The sequence below is a fragment of the Anopheles stephensi genome, chromosome 2, assembly GCF_013141755.1.
Source record: "Anopheles stephensi strain Indian chromosome 2, UCI_ANSTEP_V1.0, whole genome shotgun sequence".
In the NCBI taxonomy this organism is placed as follows: Eukaryota; Metazoa; Arthropoda; class Insecta; order Diptera; family Culicidae; genus Anopheles; species Anopheles stephensi.
The window spans coordinates 69,552,328-69,565,764 of record NC_050202.1 but is presented as its reverse complement, the minus strand read 5'-3'; the positions used below and the strand labels follow the sequence as shown (position 1 = coordinate 69,565,764).

The following is a 13,437-nucleotide window of genomic DNA, read 5'->3' as shown; positions in this document are numbered from 1 at the left end:
TTTTTCTCTCACTTTTGCTAATGTTTTAGCTTCCCTTGTTTTTTTTCTCCATTGTTTATTGTTAGCTGATTTTCTCGTTTTGCTGTATTAGCTGCTTTCCCATTTTGGAACCTATTTTACTGCTCTTCTTCTTTCTCATTTGCCCAGTTCGTACTTTTTTTTATTATTTCAATGCCACATTACGCTCGTGACACATCACGGAATGGGGGATAATGTATGGAAAAGCAGGGGGATAGAAAAAGGCGGGTTGAACTTTTGTCTCATTCACTCGCTCGCCCTCCGGTGCTAACGATTTCACATCCTAGTTTTATCCTTTTTGAGTTGCATTTTCGCATGCTCCCTTCCCCTCCTTGCCCCCCACCCCCTTACGAAATGCACCCGAATGCAACAACTAAATGATCATTATTTTTATTGCACATCGTGCCGTCCCGCTTTCGCTCACAGCAGCGAACGTTCGGTGCAGTTTTTCGATCGGGATTTTTAGTTATGTATTTTTTCGGGATTGCATTAGCGGCAATGCGCCCCCCCATGCGATCTTCTCCCGCAAACTGTGCACATGCAACGAACAAAACATAATGCGTGTGTGTGTGTGTTTGGGTGTATGTCCCTACTGTGGTACACAAATTGCGCTACGCTGGCGGGTTTAGACGAAAACAAGAAACCGTTCCGTGTGGTCGCCTGACGTTAGTCAGGATGGCGTAATTGTCGTGTGCAGTCCTTTCGCTAGTCGCCGCTGTCATTCGATAAGTTTTTTGGAGAAATCATTAGTGTGTGTGTGCGTTGTTCCTTGGTCTAGCCTCCACGTGGTAAGTAATTATTTTACAAAAAGGATTAACAATCAGAATTGAGGCTTTTTTGTTGTGGGTACTCCCAACCTCCACCGGATATGGTTAGTGTAAATACAAGTGCGCCGGAAGGGAGCGAGAAGAAGCACTAAATCATCTATCGAAGCTCACATCTCGTTGTCCCATTTTTTGTGGAAGCCTTTTTTTATTTGCTTCCACTGTGCTATTTTTTTCCTTATTCCGTCTCGGGAACGTACGCAGCAGCAGAGGAAGTTGTCTTAAGTTGAGCGCAGTGCGTACGCACACACACACACACTCGTACTAGCAACCAAGCTTAGCGCATCGGTAGTATGTAAACCGGCCGAATCGTATATTCACCACAATTCACCACTGCCGACGGCGCGTACGCAAGGGTAGACGGAGCGCACTTACCACCCTCCAAGCAAACGATCGTGCCGAGCGCATCTATTGCAGGGGATGGAAAAGAACTGCCGAAAAGAGGCAAGAAGGTCTCCTTGTGTGTGCGTCCACCGCGATAAGGAGAGCAAGAGCATTAAAGCGCGCTCTCGCCAGCACGGTACATACACACAACGGTCTCGGCATGGTGCGAATCTGCATCGAAGTCGCACGGTCTCTGCCGAGAAGCGATGTGTGAATTTTCTTGCCATTATTTTAGATGTTTTCGGCGTGCGCTTGTGTGTATGAGCTTTGTGGTATTGTTGGGGTAAGCTAGCGTCATATGCAGTTCGATTTGTTTGTTGTGATGTCTCGCTCCAAGTCCAAGACCAACCTTACTAATTTCTAGGCCGCACAATAAGCCCCCGCTATAACCACCACAACCCAAAGCTCTTTCGCACAGATGAGTTCTAGTTGATTGTAGCCTAAAGATTTTTTTTCGGTGGTGTAGTTTTACTGCAGCAAACGAATCTCATCTGTCGGGTCGCTCGGTCGCTTCTCAAACCTCTGATGCTGTGACCCGTCGAACAGCATCTCATGAGATCATTGCATTTTTTTTTCTTTTGGTTCTTAGCCTGCCGATCTTTCATCACTCTCGCGCGCTCAGTTGGAAAAGAAATTTGGCCCTTAAAGAAAGGGGACCAGCAGGCTAATTTCATTCTATTCTTTCTCCTCCCGGACGTTTTGTTTTTTTTTGTGAATTCTTGCCCACACGCACACAACCCACTTCGAGACTGCGAGGATCGACGTCGATCGACTGACCGTCCGTCTATTTCATCCCCCCTCGAATGGCCGCCGGGGTTCTTCCGCAAAGGGGTTCGTTCCGATGCATGGTGATGATGATGCACGTTGCGATTTGGCAACGCCGAAATGCTGCCATCTGTCGGTCTCGCTCTTACTACCGTTCGCTGGTCTCTCTCTCTCTCCCCCCCCCCCCCCCATTCTTTTGGCGGCTTATGTGTGTGCGCGCGCGAATTTGGAACTGCGATCGTACGCAGCAGGGTGAATTTGGGTATTCGGTCTCGCTCTCTGCTGGTGGTGGTGTTGCACTTTTTCGGCGTTGCTTCTGTTCCTTTCTTCTTGGTTAGGGGCTCTGGTCCGCCGGCCACCCCACCGTAACCCTTTCCGCTGCTTCCGCGAACTGCCAGGCTCCCAGGCTCTGGTGCACATGTAGCGAAGCGGCCGGGAAGCGGTGCATTCGTGCGTCTCCTCCGTACCGCGTTACCGTTTGTGTGTGTGTGCTTCCTTCGTCATATCGCTGCTTGTCATCGTCATGTCATGACAGGCGGTGCGGTGAAGTGTCTTGGGCTTGGGATCGGGGTACAACCAGCAGTTGGGGAGCAGCAGGGAGGTGCAGGGTGCAGCTGCACAGGCTCTTCTGCCCGATTCTATCTCGCTTCCGCGCGCGAACTCCGAGTCTGTGCATGTGTGCGCACAATTCCCTGGTCAGTTTTAGCACGCCAAATAGTGCAACAAGCAGCGCAAGCCATCTTCATCATCATACATACATAAGCCCAGAGGTTGGCCAACCAACACCAAAACGCACTCTCGTCACATGGCGTCGCCGATTACCTTGATTTTATTATGTGTGTTGCGCTTTTTTTTTCTTTCGGGCTGTCAGTTCGTTTGTGCGAGGCATATTCTTTCCCGATGGTGTTGGTTTGCTTTATTCTCCTCGTTTTTCGGCGGTCGATTGGTGGTGTGCTGCTGCTGCTGCTGGTTTGTCCACTCGGTTCGGGCGTGCGCGCGCCCGCATGTGTAGTGGTGTGTTGCAATTTTGTGCTCTTTTTCTTTCCATTTTTTGGTTAGCGGCCGACTGTCTCGCTTTTTTTTTCTCTCGTGTTGCTCGGGACGGCTTTGCTCAGAGGACCCCAATTCGGCAGCTTCCTGCGTCCGGTGCAACACGCCGCTGCAACAGTACAACAACAGGCTAGCCCGACGACTGGCGTTTTAGGTGCGTTTTGGAGGTGCCCATTATTCGTCCCGTCCCGGTCACGGATTGCACTGCTGCTTCGCGTGTTTCTGCTTGTGGTGCTGTGGTTTTCTGTTTCGATTAGTCGCCTCTTTTTTATTGCGTTGGGGGAGGTACAAGCATTGGCAGAACCGTTGCAATTTGCATTTTTTCGACTGTTTTTTTGTGGTGAAGCTTGTTGATGCTTTATTTTATTTGTAAAGCCGCTTGTGGTGTAATTTTTGGAGGGTTCAATTCGGTTCGAACGCGGTGACAAAGTGACTGGACAAATGGCAAAAGTGTTAAAGCATTAGCAAGCGTTACTATTAGTTTGTGATTAATTTGCGTGTGAACTGTGGACCTAGGGGAAGAATTCTGATGTCATGGTAATGGAAGAACTGAGTGTAAAGTGTTTGGTGTTGAGAATATTCTAATAATTCAAAAGACATCATTTGGACCAGAAATAATAATTGTGAAGAGTAGTTAAAATGGGGAAATCTATGGCTAAAGTGACAAAATTGTGACGTGTTATCGATTTTCGTCTATTAGTTGTTTGTGAACAATAGTGAACAAGTTTTTGTTTTGCATCAATTACGAAAAACGTGTATTTTTTAACTCTTTCATTCATTAGCGATTATTTTATATAATACCAATTTTTCTTTCGAGGCCTCAAAGTATGACTATGTGAATTTCAAATTGTGTCGCGGACCGTTGCACTTCCTCGTGATTAGAATAAATCCTTTGTGTTGACAGTCGGTGTTTTTTTTTCTTTCGTTGAGTTAAACAGTTCAATGGCGGTGGAATTTTGTTCACTTTTCGGGAAGAAAAATGTCTAATCATTCCATATTTTTTCTTCTCCCATCTTTCCTTACTTCCAGTGATGAAATCCAGTGCAATACCCAACCCGTAGAGGCACCGTCAAATGCAAATCGTCAAAACTAGTGTCTGTGTGTGTTATATTCTCTGTGCGTGAGTGTGTACATTAGGCAGATCTGGTGAAAAAAAAATAATTAAAAACGGAAGAATTGTTCAGTAAACGTTAGCAGCTTTATCAAAAGCCACACAGCTGAAAGTGTGTGTGTGTGTGTGTTTTTTGCTAGGTTTTGTGTCGATAGCAATCCAAAAAACGGTTGCGTTGCGGTGTACCAATGTTCGACGGCAAGTATCGCCCAGACAACCGGCACGTGGTTGTGTTCGAGCGCACGTGAAGCTACAGCATTTTCCCGCGCAAGTCCGAAACAAACTGTTGCGCTTTTCCGGCAACGCGTACACGAGCAAACACAAGTGAAAGGATACGCCAGAAACTGAATCCTGGAACTGCATCAGTGGTGTGAAATAATAGAAAAGAAAACGGTGACTTACTTATTCTCTCTCCCTCTCTCGAGTGAAGAAAGGAGGTGGATTTACTAGTGGGTGGTAGCAGTGTTTGAAGATCGCTCGCAGTGCCAATGGTGGATGTGACAGAAGCATGTGTCAAGCTGATGATTGCGCTTGTCCTGCATTGAACATGTCGTACCGTGTTGTGCTTTGCTACTGTTTAACGCCCTTCTAATTGCCAGTGTACTGTCGAATTAGTTGTCGAAACGGTAAAAAGTGTGAAGTGTAATAGGAACAACCCGTTTCCTAAACATCCAAACGAGATCGCCGAAGAGATCGTTGCGTCAGGTTCTCTATAGCGCGTGCAGCAGTGGAGGTAAGTGTCGAATGCTCTTTTTTATTTGTCTCCTTGTCGGATTTTTTGCTCATTTAAATTTCGCGTGAAACAAAAGTTTCTAGCGCACAAGCGTTACCACGCACAGTAGCACATACTCGTCCGGATGCCCTAAAATTTAGGCAGTGCACTGGGCGCCGTAATTTACCCACCAGTGTGTCCCAGTATAGAATTCTTGGAAATTTGAATTGATGATGGGGTTTTGGTTTGAAAATGTTGTTGTTTGCAAATGCCGAACCGAACCCGTGTTTACCTTTGCCGGGTGCACCCTACACCCGGCCGTTAGCATTGCGCCAGCCGGTGTGAGCCTCGCGTCAAACATGAGTTTGCTAACAGTTTCCGCAAAACTATTTACGTTTAGCGCCTAGCCATGGTTGGGTTTGGGTAAACTGCTTCGTCCTTTTTTTTCTACTGCTGCACTTTTTTACCATTCGTTAATAAACAATCTAAATTTTTCTTTGACTTACCTTGCAGCTCTTGAAACCTGCAATGTTGTAGGGGTGTTAATAGGAAGGTTTTATTTTCGTTTAAAAGTTTTTTTTTGTCTTGGGCCTCTACACCACTGACCCCACGCCACCGCGATTTAGTTCGATTTAGGGGGTGGGTGGGGGTGCGAATGCACAAAAGTTTGCTAATTCCGCGTTTTAAAAATGAATCGACGGGGATTTTTTGGGTGATAGTTACGCGACATCCAAAAAACTGCACATGCATGGGAAACGGAAATTAAAAATAAAATTTTCTTTGCATCGCTAATGTGAGAGACAGCAAGCAGCAGCAAAAAAAGAAGATGGAAATGAGCAGCTACTTTACACCCCAACAAAAAAAGAAGCAGGAAATTCTACTAATGTTCCCAGTGTCAGTGTCAGTTAGACAAATTAGCTGATACGAGGAGGGCAAAGCAGGGTGTTCAGTAGGGGATGAAAAGAACATGACCGGGGTGGTATTTTAGTGAAATTAGCATGCGCACGTCCGTTGATCGCTGTGTGTCGAAATTTGCGCGTTCATTGACCACGCCGTTGCAGTTCTTCGCGGTTGTCGTAGCGCTGAAGAAGACAAATGAAAATATTTGTGTAAAAATGCTCAACTGCATCAGAAGCAATCGGGTTTAAATGGTGTCTACGTGTGTGTGTGTTTCTGTTGCTCTTCACATTCAAGGCACTGTTGATAGCTTTGAGATCACGAATCTTGCTACTACTGCAACCGCACAAAGAGATGATGATTTCACCTTCATTTAGTGCTGTGGGGGATAGAAAACCAAACCGTGCACACTAATTAAATAGGGTGAGAAGAGTGTAGGAGGGTGGTTTTTATCAAAGCTGTTCACTTTCTTTGTTGCAACTGGTGATTAGACTTATGGCACTTTATTGACGTCATTTATATGTTTACGTATATTGACCTGCTTTTATGACCGCTTTTAGAATCGCTTATTGCGTGCACATTTACTAATTGCTTTATGACATGGTGTATTTTTACTTGAGAAATGTAAAATTACGCGCAATGTTTACGCAGGGTATATTGTGATATTTTATATTTTATTATACTTTTTTATTCTAGGGTTAAACCTTAAGTATGCATTTCCATGTTCGAAATTTTTCATCAAAATATTTTTATTTTGTTTGGAAAAGGACCAACACTAGGAAAAATAGCACAGCAATGCTTTGATCTCGATGTAAATATTCTAGGAGTTTTTATTTGATATTTACATACATTTCGATTTTACAGTTCTACATGAGTTTTTACATGAGTTTGATGACTACAAGATACTTTTTGGGACATATGGCCTTAGTTGCCGGTCTCTTTTTTCGTGGTTCAGTCTTACGGATTACCTTGTGAAGGCCCAGGAAGCTGGATTCATCAGGTTGACCAGAGTATAACCACACAGACGAAGAAGAAGAAGAAGATACTTTTTGAAGCTTGAATATTTGATCTGAATATTCACTAACAACCTCTATCAGCGCATGTGGTGGTTTTATTCCAGTCTGCAAATGTTTACAAAATGTTGTTCAATATACTTTTTCCAGGACTGAAACGCTACAGCTTTGAATTATTTGTTTCTGTTCAGTAGAATAAATTTTACAACATGTAATTTGATGATTTAAAGCTCATGATTGATTTAAAATTCATCAAATTAAAAAAAATCAAACAAAAACCCAAAACATTGATCAGAAACGAAACAACATTAAAGAACCATAACTACCATAGGCTTAGGTACCATGGTTTCCGATAAGATTTAATAATATTCCAGCTACTTCAAAATTCTATTCTAGACTATTTTGTTCTATCTAACATAGACAGAAAATTTTCTGAGGAAAAAAGTTTAAGACTGAACTTTATTCAGAACGAAGACTAAAATATTTCTTTCCAGTTCTTCCTGTAGATCTATCACTTCATCTGGAGAGGTGGTGAAAAGTGTACCAAAGAGTTAAGTTCAAACAATAAATTGCACTCTTAATTATGACAAGCGTCTAGATATGGCTCGACCGTATAAGATTATCTGGAAAATCTTCTAAAGAAATGTAGCTAGTATTACATAAATTAACAATTTTCCTATATCGTGCCAGTAATTTTAAAAAATGTTAGAATTAAAGGAGTAAAAAAATCGGTTAGTGAGCCCCGGTTTAGACAGATCATATTTATTTTGAGTCTACAATTTTTACAGTATATCTCAAATAATGCAATAAATAAAATATCTTACAATATGTGCCGTTCGTGGTCGTGTTTCCAAACTCCCGTAAATAACGGTAAAAGATCCTTGAAAATAATCGGCCTCATGACTCTGTTCCTTGCGAGCACCATGGTTACATTAACCGGTATTCTCCCTCGGTTACGTTTCCCTCAGCTCCGACATTTGCACTTGCTGCCGATGTAAATGCTTCGTTGCAGTTTTCTTCCATTCGCTGTAATTAGGTTCCCATCGCATTCTGGATTGTTAAGCTTGTTGTTTTTGCCCATAATTATGTTCAACGGTTCTTTTCTTTCCTCGAGTCAAACCGGATCGGATGAATGGTTTTTCATTGTTTTTAATAATTTCCTGTCGTTAAATGATGGCAAATTTATGTACTTGTTATCAAAAATGTTTGTTAACTTCTCGAGAGTATTATTTTAATAGCAAATCACAAATGTATATTGATGTATGTATGTATGTATTTTGAATTCTACTCGCAAGTTCGTGTTCTTCCGGCGAGATGAAATCTTCAGTTTTGCATCGAACCAATTGCATCGCTAGATGCACCTAGTGCAGCGAGAAAATAGAGACCACTAACGCGAACGAGCAAGAGTGAGAGAGAGAGAGAGACATTGAAAGCGAGACTGCACTATATAGATAAGCGCAACACGCGAGCAATAGAGTGTTCCCGCTTCACTAGGACGCTAGGTGGTCGTGTCTAAAAATAGTGATAGTATTGTCAATTGCACTTGCACACGTGTGCACTTGCACTTCGAGAGTAGGAAGCGCGTGCCGTTTACCGAAGGGCAGCGTGGGAGGAGAGAGGGAGGCCGAGGGTGGGAAGGGACATACTGCACATACAGCACATACAAGAGCAAAAACCTACCGTACTCGCGTACACGGCCGACCACATGTACGCGGAGAGAAGAACTTATGAATGAAAATCCTCCACAACCGTTTCCTTCTGGGCCGCGTGATGAATGAAAACACTTCGCGTGTCGGCCATCCCCCTGTTCGCTCTTTACGCGCTGCTACCGAGAAACTGGCCTCCTACTCCCCATCCCGACGCCGATGCCGAGTTGCAACTTGTCGTCGTCGTGTGCAAGTGCAATGCCAGTAGTGCATTGCTATGCAACCATATCCTACTATGCCAGCCGCCGTATGCACGGTGCGCGCGCTCTCAAGTGCAGTCGACAAAGAAAGAAATGAACGCGAATCGTCAGCAGCACCTCGTACGGAGGCTGCCGGTACGGTATGGTCCCGTACGAAACACTGTTTTGTTGAAGGTGTTTCTTTTTGTTCTCTGCTACGTTCTGTGGCTGTTGTTTTATGCTCTCGGTGAATGTTGGTTTTTTTTGTTTGCATCGCGTAGAATGCTGCTTTTTTTTGCCATACCGTCGTGCTTGCGAATGTCCTAGTCGAGAGTGGAAAGCTTTTTTTTATCTGTGCTGGCAGTGGCACGCTTTCGTCGTGGTTTGCGGAATTGCCTTTACCACCGACGTCATCATCACCATCGGTTGTCCTTTGAGAAAGCTGTTATGGTTTTTTGTTGCGTTTTGTTTCTATTGATGTTATTGATGCTTGTGCTGTATGCGTTGCGGTTGCTTATGCCAGATTGCACGCACTCGCATCATAATTCCATAGTATTTTGCTTTTTGTCGAGATATGAGAGGACCTGTGTTTCCACACTGAAAAGCATATCGCTTCATCAAAAGGTGAAACGATAAGTGAGATACTTATGTTAAACTTTTAAGCATGGAATGCATGGCTTTGAGGTTCATAATGTTGGCTTCAGATATTGAGGACAAAAAATGGCTTAACGGGCTTAATTGATTGTTGTAATCAATTTTGTTTGAATTCTAGGTCTAAAATGCATCCTTCGAAAATATTGCTCCCAGATCGAGAATAGCCTTTTTGAAAATTAATCTTGGACACTTGAACATGCTTTTTAAAAAAAAGTTCTTTGAGTCTTTGGTATACGTTGTTCATCCGCATTTTATACATGCGCATTTTATACAATTTATTACATGCGCATTTTATAGAATGAGTGACTAGAGCAATGACTTCGTCTCAGATATGGATACAGAATTTTCTGCAACAATGTCTGTCTTGTGCACCAATTTAACGTAATTTTCTAATTGAATTAGAAGAGTCCGGAACATCACTGCTAGGTGACCTAGGAATTTATATTAGATGTTGTAAAACTGTAAATGACTCTAACCGATCGTTAGTAGGTCCCTCACATTTTCTAATGTTTTTCAAAAATCGTTAAAAGAGCAAATCTTCAATGAAAATTCCTTGGCTGTTCTGGTCCGTATTTTTCGTCAAATAAGAAAAATAGTTGGGAGGATCCGTAGGTAACATTTATAATTTTTAATGCATGTGCTACGTGATAAAATAAGCTTTCTATGCACTAAAAATCTAGGTTACCAGTAGCAATTATTCAGCGACTCAAACAGTTTCTTCTCGTTTCTTGTGAGTAGAACCTTCTATGATAGAGCAATATGTCGCTGCACCATATTGCAAAGGCTCAACCGCTCTCACCAGGTTTTAGACTTCTGGTGTCATTTGTATAAAATGATTTAAAACGTGTATTATGTTGATTGAAAGTTTCTAACCAGTTTTCTTACATCCTGATTTTTTATCTGTCCTTTATGTATAAACTTTTACATAAGATTTTCCACAGTACGGGACTGGGTTCCGAATCTCGTCTTGAACGTTCCCCATCGGACAGGAATAAAAAAATCCCAGAAACTCACATAAAAATCAATGTGTCATAGTCTGTACAAACCAACCAACCAATCACCTTCTTATTTAACTATTCACCATTTTTCTGAAATAACAAGCCGGTGTGGCAAAGTTGGCGGTAATTGCGAATGTAATAAAACTTGTATACTGAATCCTCTAACTCCAAAACCAAAAGGCCGCGTCTGTGAATCTTCTTGAACCATCCAGCCGCCAGTGAACATCGCAGTAAATCATTGAAGAATCGGCATAGGAACAGACGGGCCACTTTTTGGAAACTATTTGCATGGGAAGCAAGCGTTAGGCGAGACTGGTTTATCGTCCTCCCAGTGTTTGGCTTCGTGCAGTGCGACGTGCGAAGATACGGCGTGCAACAAGTCGCCGAAACGGCAAAACTAACCTTAGCTGGCCGTTTATGTGGTCATTCGCCCCTTTAAATTTTAGCTTTCGGAGCTGCATGTTTGGAAGGTGCGGCCAGGGGACGTGCGGACGTCTCTAAAACTGCAACAAATCAAACCTGACGCTCAACCTCCGAAAATCTTCCAAAACTTGTACACCAACGGACGAAGGAGAGAAAGAAAAGTGCCAATGGTTAGAACGGGGGGGATAAAAATGCGTTTTGCGCTTCGTTGCATCGTTCGTTCGTACCGGTCGTTGGTGGGAATTGGTGCGGAGGCACCCTCAGGATTTGGCCAATTTCGCACAAACTTGTTTATCCGGCTTTCCATTCGGGTTATAGAGAGAGAGAGATATATATATCAAGATAGAAAAAGAGAAAGAGAAAGAGAAGTCGAATGGTGAAATCCGTGGTAGTGTGGTTGCCAAAATGTAGCATCTTGATGCATTTTTATTGCATCTTTGTGCGCTGTTCGCTTCGTTAGCCATTGCGCTTGGCTAGTGTGTTTTATTACATCTTTTTTCCCTTGGGTTTTCGGGTTGGGATGCAATTTTGTAGAAAAATGAAAAACAAACATGCCTAAAACTTCTGCCGCCTGCTACTTGAGGTACACCGATACGAATGTACTTACATCTTTATGGCTTTGTGTGTTTCGTTGAATTGGTGGAGACGATGGCGTGACCTCAAAGCTGGGAGACTCTAAAAATTGCCATTCGTCCAAAATTGTGAATTGATGAATACAGTTGGTATTTCGGCTCCTGTCGCTCTCCACCAGTTTCTACAGCTTTACAATGCATTTTGGTCGGCACGGTGCAGTTGTGGCTAGTTTACCTTCGAAGTGCAATTTCTTAGGTCCAAGCCATGTCTTTCTCTCTTTTGGAGGTTTGTTTGGGTTTTTTTTTCTTGGCTTCTTTTTTGCCTTATTTTATCGGTTTTCTTGTGCAGTTCACCTCTTTCTACGATGCACTTTTGCATTTAGTTGCGTATTTGTATGGGTGGTGGTTCGGTAATGCGAATGCGACCGAATCATGGTACAATTTAGAGAGACTTGTTCGCATTGACTTGCTTGTAGACAATGCAGTGTTTCTTTGCACTCGATCGCAGCGTGGTTTTTTTCTGGTTTCGTCGTGTTTTCTTATTTCGCTTTTCGGGTTTTTCTTTTTTCTCTTCACTGGTTTTAATAGATGTGGTTAATATGTGATACTTTTACAATGTATTTATTCGTTTATATGTTTGGTGCATTTCGGTGCAGTTGTTTTGGTTGTCTTTCTATCACTTCTCTTCGGTGTAGAAAGGCGACTAAAGGACAATGTAAATCATTTGAAAAATAATATTTAATGTTAATTGTACACAGTTTGCTGTCAAACTTCCTGAATTTATTTTGTATATTTAAATATTTAAATAAGTGGCAGAAAATTTAATGCAAAACAACGGTAAAAGATGTTTAAATCAAAGTTTTTTCATCGTAAGACATACGATTTAAACCGACTGTACAACAAATACAAAACGTTTCTCTTTCTGTTTGGTAATGTTAATAAGTTTAAATGGGTAATAATTCATTATCACTTGTTTGATTACATTTTCCAAAAAAGCTCGTCGTTCTATTATCCGCTTTCTTAGCCAAAGAGTAACACCCGTTTTGACTACCCAGCTTTGCGTACGTCTGATGTTGATGCAATCTCCTTTTATAGCGCTTCTGTACCATGAACCGTTATGCTCGCTGGCTGGCTGTGCGTTAGCAACCCTTCCTAAGTGCATTTGTACTGGTGAAAACAACCGATCATTGAAAACTCGTTTTAGGCTGCCAGCAAAAAAAAGCATCCTGGTCTGCACGAAGAAAAGAGCGAGCACCATTGTGCTCAGGATGCAAGTAAAACTGCATTCTTCAACTGCCTGTGTGTGTGTACGGATTTGGCACAACCAAAATGCCAGATGGAGAAATTGCTTGCTGTGTGTTATTTGAGACTGTGTTCACTTGGATGATTTTTGTGAAGAGAGAACACCAAAAACAAAAAACTTCCAAAATGGTACGATCCTTTGGGAAAGAGATCGAATTCGATAAATGTTTAGAGCTGTTACGCCCATTGGTGCTGGTACAGCAAGAACTACCAGGCATCTCCATTTACGAATGAAATCAAACCAATCAGGTACTTTGTAGTTTTGATTGTAAAAAGACACGAAAAGCTGTGTATATCGATACAAAAGAAGGCAGACAGACTTGTTGTTTGTTGTAGCCAAAGAAAGATCACCGTAAAGCGTTACGCATGGGTGTCGCATTTTTATGCAACTCACGGCAACTTTCTCCCGGTCGTGATTGGAAATTCCGATGAGACTGCGTGCGACTTACAGGGAAAGAAAGTGAAAAAGTCTTTGTTTTTTTGTTTTGCTCCTGTGTGCGTAAAATATGTTTTATAGTAAAAAGACAAGTGACAAAATGGTAAGAAAAACATCAACAAAGCTGAAGACACATTACATTACTTTACCAATTGATAAAATTACTTATTCTGTCAGACTGGCCTAGAAACAGCTTTAAATCAATCGGTTAAAAAAAGCACAAAACCGAGAGCGGTATCAAACTGCATTAATTGAGAATTGAGGTCAAAAGGAAATCGATTTAGCAGTTGTTTGTATGAATGTGTGGTGCAGCTTACACTACAGATTGCATCTGACCGCTGTACTTAACTGTGTGAAACAGAATCGAAACAAAAAGTGCCAGAACCACATTGT

General features: G+C 42.4%; 1 protein-coding gene across 7 annotated transcripts in view; it reads left to right on the top strand.

Annotated features, from left to right (window-relative positions):
* The first annotated feature begins 493 nt into the window (after nucleotides 1–493).
* Nucleotides 494–13,437, top strand: part of LOC118504541 (broad-complex core protein isoforms 1/2/3/4/5) — a 99,703-nt gene continuing 86,759 nt past the window's right edge. For 2 of the 7 annotated variants that reach the window (XM_036039125.1, XM_036039123.1), the window contains exons 1-2: nucleotides 2,204–3,326; nucleotides 4,071–4,885. The gene's annotated coding sequence lies outside the window, so the exon portion shown is untranslated. Of the gene's footprint in view, nucleotides 807–2,203; nucleotides 3,327–4,070; nucleotides 4,886–13,437 lie in introns of those variants that run through there. The other 5 variants (XM_036039130.1, XM_036039131.1, XM_036039126.1 and 2 more) reach the window with 5 other exon arrangements.